The sequence below is a fragment of the Triticum dicoccoides genome, chromosome 2A (assembly GCF_002162155.2).
Source record: "Triticum dicoccoides isolate Atlit2015 ecotype Zavitan chromosome 2A, WEW_v2.0, whole genome shotgun sequence".
Taxonomy (NCBI): domain Eukaryota; kingdom Viridiplantae; phylum Streptophyta; class Magnoliopsida; order Poales; family Poaceae; genus Triticum; species Triticum dicoccoides.
In genome coordinates, this window is record NC_041382.1 from 765,626,661 (window position 1) to 765,632,791 (window position 6,131).

The following is a 6,131-nucleotide window of genomic DNA, read 5'->3' on the forward strand; positions in this document are numbered from 1 at the left end:
AGAGAGGCCAGAGGGGAATAGGTGGAGGGAAGCTTTCTAATGGCGCACCACACGCAGGTGCGCCATAAGTACGACTGTTCTAATGGCGCACCACCCCTCGGTGCGCCATTAGAATTTTGTTTTAACCTAGCCTAGTAGCCATATCTATAGCCCAACACTATCTACAGCAGAACCCACGCACTAGCCCGACTGGTCAGCACGCAGCACACACACCAGGAGGTCCTGGGTTCAATTCCCAGGATCCCCAATATTTTTTTATGCATTTTAAATGGTGTTTTTTATATTTATTTGTGTTTAAATATGTTCAAACTTGTTTAAATCATAACAGTAATATTTTTATGCATTTTAAATGCTGTTTTTTATATTTATTTGTGTTTAAATATGTTCAAACTTGTTTAAATTATAACAGTAATATTTTTTATAAAAATAGTAAAAAAATTTAAAAAATATGTACAAAAAGTGCGGGTGCGGGGGGCCGGGTGCTCCGGCGGTGGAGTTGGGGGAGGGTTGCGATGGGTGGAGCTAGCGGGGGAGGGTGCGGGTGCGATCGAGATGGAGGGGGATCGAGATCGAGATGGAGGAGGAATCGAGATCAAGTGTCCTCATGAATTCAAAAAGTGCCCATGAAATTTAGAAATATTCATGATATCAAAAGGTGCCCATGAAATACAATCGAGAAATGAAGACTACGATTTAAATACAATCGGTCTTAGCTAGCTATCTGTTCACAATCTTCTTGCCTTCTTTTTCGCAAACGGAGTTCTTCTGTGGAACGGACGTCCTTTAGGTAGGGTGGTCCTGCTTCTTCTTGTGGTGTGTGCTGCTACTTCATCGTCGTCGTCATGTTCGATCTTCGGGTCGCCGTACTTGTCGAAGTCTTGCTCATTGGCTACTCCATCCATTCCGATGATCTTCCTTTTGCCTCTCCTCACGACAACACGACTGGGCTTTGGCGGGTCGGTAATGAAGAAGCATTGGTCCACTTGGGAAGCCAGTACCCATGGCTCATTTTTCGCGGTGACGTTTGCGCCCGCGGTCTTGGATTTGGCTTCGGGTATAACCATGGTGGTGAAATACCGGTCTTCTTTTATGACGTTTTTGGCCCATCTGACACGGAACATCGGGACCTTCTCTCCAGCGTAGCTCAGCTCCCAGATCTCCTCGATCCTTCCGTAGTATCTGTCCTTGTCGTTACCGGTGTAGGATTCCATCGTTACCCCAGAGTTCTGATAACCATCGCTCTTCATGTCCTTGTCCTCGGTGTAGAATGTGTAGCCGTTGATATCGTACGCCTCATAGGTCATCAGGTTGTGCTCGGCGCCCTGTGACAAGTCGAATATGAGTTGTTCTTCCGTGGAAGAATCCTCATGTAAAGGGTACGACAGAAGCTTCTGCTTGAACCAACGCGTGAAACATGAGTTGTGCTCTTTGAGTATATCTCCGTCCGTCCTCTGTTGGCCTCGGTCATTGTACGTCTTCTTAATAAAGGTTTTGTGCACTACCACCCAAGGATCGACCACGTCTATGTGTTGTAGCGCGACTAGGTTTGCTCTTTCAAAGTCGGCGAGTCGACCCTCGAAGTCGACATGCATTTCGCGGCGACCCTCATGGTGACCCCATCCAGCGAGCCTGCCGAGGTGCCTGTTGACGGGCAGACCAACGGGGTTCTCGATGCCTAGATAATTCGTGCAGTAGGAGATGCACTCTTCGGTCAGAAAGCCCCTGGCTATGCTTCCCTCTGGACGTGACATGTTGCGAACGTATCCTTTGATAACAGCATTCATCCTTTCGAACGGCATCATGCTGTGCAGGAACGTCGGCCCGAGTTGGATGATATCCTCCACTATATGGACCAGCAGATGCACCATAACATCGAAGAATGCGGGCGGGAAGTACATCTCAAGCTCGCATAGTATCACCACGATCTCTTCCTGTAGCCTTCTGAGTTGCCTCACGCCAATCGACTTCCGAGAGATGACGTCGAAAAAGTTGCATAGGCCAAATAGCGTTTCACGGACGTGCGCTTCCATGATCCCACGGATTGCAACTGGAAGTATCTGCGTCATCAGCACGTGACAGTCGTGAGACTTCATCCCGCTGAACTTCTGCTTCGCTGGGTCTAGGTATCTGATTATCTTCCCCGCGTAACCGTAAGGAAGTTTTACTCCTAGGAGGCAGGTGAAAAACTGCTCGATCTCCTCCTGACTTAGAGTGAAGCACGCGGGAGGGTAGTCATTTCCGGTCTTCTTGGCCTTTTTGCCTTTGCGACGACTTTCCGTGTCCTGCTTCGCCTCATCATCATCATCATCATCATTAGCGTGAAGCTCCTGCCTGATGCCCATTGATTTCAAGTCTGCCCTTGCTTTCGGCCCATCTTTGGTCCTCTCTGGCATGTTGAGCAGGGTACCAAGCAGACTCTCGCACATGTTCTTCGTGATATGCATGACATCAAGGCTGTGAGGCACACGGTGGATCTTCTAGTACGGCAAGTCCCAGAAAACAGACCTCGTTTTCCATACCTTCAGCAGCGGCTCTGGCGCCTTTCGCTTCTTTCCCGGCAGTGGGCATTCTTTCCAATTTTTCAACAGTTTGTCAATTTCCTTGCCGCTCCTCGTACACGGGCATTTTCGGGGTTCGGTTTCACCATCGAACAGATCCTTGCGTTTCCTCCACGGGTCATCGTCGCGAAGCCACCTTCGATGTCCCATGAACACGGTTTTCGAAGACCCGGGATCTCTATCTAGCTGGCGATACGTTGTGTCATCCATGCACCTTACGCATCCAGAAAATCCGTGGACTACCTGCCCCGCGAGATATCCGTAACCGAGATAGTCGTGCACCGTCGTGAGCAGTGCGGCTCTCATAGGGAAATATTCTTTCTCTGCGGCGTCCCACGTATTGGCTGGCGTTTTCCACAGCGTGTCAAGCTCCTCTTTCAGCAGCCCCAGATACAGATTGATGTCGTTCCCTGGTTGTTTCGGCCCTTCAATTAGCATAATCATGTGAATGTACTTCCTCTTCATGCACAACCAGGGGGGAAGGTTGTACATCCACACAAACACAGGCCAGGTGCTATGTGTGCTTCTCTGGCTGCCAAACGGATTGACTCCATCGGTGCTCGCGCCCAGCACGATGTTCCTTGGATCATTCCCAAATTCTGGGTATTCGAAGTTCAACGCTTGCCACTGGCTCGCATCCTTAGGGTGACTCAGCATCTTGTCTTTTTTATCTATCTCCGGATCATTTGCATCATCTTCTCGCTTCTTCTCCTCCCTATCCGCATGCCAACGCAGGAGCTTTGCTACCTTAGGATCCGCGAAATACCGCTGCAGACGAGGAGTGCTCGGAAAGTACCACACCGATTTTCGTGGAGCTTTCTTCCTCTTCTTGTATCGAGTGACGCCGCACACCGGACATATGGTAGACTCCGCGTGCTCGTCCCGATAAATGATGCAATTGTTCATGCACACATGGTATTTCACGTGCGGTAAATCCAGAGGACACACGATTTTCTTCGCCTCCTCGAAACTGGTCGCGCACTTGTTCCCCTTGGGAAGACGTTCGTGCGAGAATGACATGTTCTCGTCGAAGCATGCGTCGGTCATTTTGTGGTTTACCTTCATCTCCAGAGCCATGAGCGTTACTTTCAGGCGGGTATCCTCGGGCCTGCATCCTTCATACAATGGAGTAACCGCGTCTATCTCCAGTTGATCCAGCTTGGCTTTCTCTCGGGCGGCAGCTCTTGCGTTATCCGTCCGCTTGAGAAGCAGCTCTTGAATATGAGGGTCCTGCACCCAGCCTCCATCGTCGTCTGCTCCGGCATCTTCATCTTCATGATCATTCCCTTCGTCTTGATCTTCCTCATCATCATGTACGACATCTTCTACATGATGACTGTGTACAGCATCACTGTCGTGATCATGTCCTAGAGATTCTTTGTCTTCTCGCCCGCCCTCGCCGCGGTGGTACTTGTCTTGTTGCCCTTCCTCATTTCTTGCCCGGCCCCGGCCATGGACGACTTGATAGTCATCTTCATCACCTTGCCACCGATAGCCATCCATGAAACCACGCAAGAGCAGGTGGTCCCGCACCTGCCCGGAATCCGGGTCCGCAATAAGGCTCTTCAGCTTGCATCTTCGACATGGACATCTTATCTCCGTCTCGTTCTTTTGAAGCATCTCGGCCTTCGCGGAGCTCAAAAACCTATTCACGATGCCTTCAGTCATCGTGCGAACCATGGTCGCCTGCGAGGTAGAGCAAAACGATATGTTAGAACCAAGAAAAAATTTGGCATGACCTTCCCTAAAAATAGGACCAAAAAGAATGCATAGTGCCAAAATTCTCGCCGAAACGGAAATGAATCAAAACATTCCGGCAAAATATTGGCAACTATCGCATATTTCAAATACCGGTACCTTCAAACACAAACATATATGCAACACCACAAACACATGCAACACCACAAACATACATAGATCTAGCTAGGCCACAAAAAGTGCATGTGCACGTTGTTGGAGCGAGCTAGGGAGAAAAAAAAGTAGATCTATATCATGAAGATAGCTTTCCCTTACTTACCTATCAAAAAAAGGTAATTTCACCACTTAATTTTGTTGAATCTATGGTGGAAATGAGGTGAGGAGGAGGAGATGGCCGAAAGCTTGGAGAAGGAGGTGGATGGAATGAAGTGGGAAAAGTGAGTGGGTAGGTGTGGGCTGTCCAAAATATCTTGTTGGTCCCAGGTTACTAATGGCGCACCGTAGGAAAATGCGCCATTAGTAACCCTGGTTACTAATGGCGCATCAGCCTACGGTGCGCCATTAGTAGTTTTGCAAAAAAGTAAAAATAATAAGTATATATACTAATGGCGCATCTCCTCTGAGTGCGCCATTACTAGTTTAAACTAGTAATGGCGCACTGTGCCACGATGCGCCATTAGTAGTTTTGCAAAAAAAAAATTACAGTAATGGCGCACTGCCTGCTTGGTGCGCCATTAGTAGTTATAGATAGTAATGGCGCATTATGGACCCGGCCATTAGTATGTATGGGAAAATGGAAAAAAATAATAATTCATACTAGTGGCGCACCCTGTTTACGGTGCGCCATTAGTGTCTTTCACACTAATGGCGTATCACAAACAGGTGCGCCATTAGTATATAGTAGTGGCGCACTGCTTTCACGGTGCGCCATTAGAATCAATCCTATCTATAGCCCTTTTCCTAGTAGTGACCCCCTTAAAATCAGGGGGGAAGATGATTAGATTAGAAAGAAAAAGAAAAAAAAGACAGTCATAGGATGAAGTGGGAGCACGAATGAAAGCATGGCGAGGAAGCAGGCTAGCCGAATCGGCATTAAATGGGGACTTGATTGGTAGCATGCAAAACCGAAGCATGCAGCCATCATTGCATGCTAATACCATTTACTGGTGCCACACTTTCAAAACTCACGTAATTAATATTAATGCTTTGCCATGACCTCCGAGTTTCACGGACCAGTTGAACGGAGTATCTGCAGGTCTCCTGCGTATTTTTCACTCGGACTTGCTGAGACACACCACTCGGACATGCATGACGTACAGGTCCCGCTCTATGCACTCGGCCGAGCGTTGGATAACTCATACGCTCTGCGTGACGCCACTCCGCGGGACGCGTCAATCTCACTTGGGCATCTACATGTCGTCGCTCTGCAGGACACATCTACTTTACCCGAACGTTTCGTGCGTCGTCACTCCACGGCACGCGTCTACTTCACCTGAATGCCTTGCGCGTCACCACTATGCGGGACGCGTCCACATCACTCGGATGCCCCGCTCGTCGCGACTCGCGGGTCTTGTCTACATTGCTCGGACCCCACGCGCATCGTCACTCCGCAGGCCGCGTCTACATCGCTCGGACCCCACACGCATCGTCACTCCACGGCACGCGTCTACATCGCTCGGACCTTACGTGCATCCTCACTCCGCGGCACGCATCCACATCACCCAGACGCCCCGCACATCATCACTCCACGGGACGCGTCTACTACACTCGGATGCCCCGCGCATCGTCAGTTCACGGGACAAGTCTACTTCACTCGGCCGCCCCGCGCATCGCCACTCGGTTGGTCACCTCATAACCACTCGGCCGCCCCGCGCG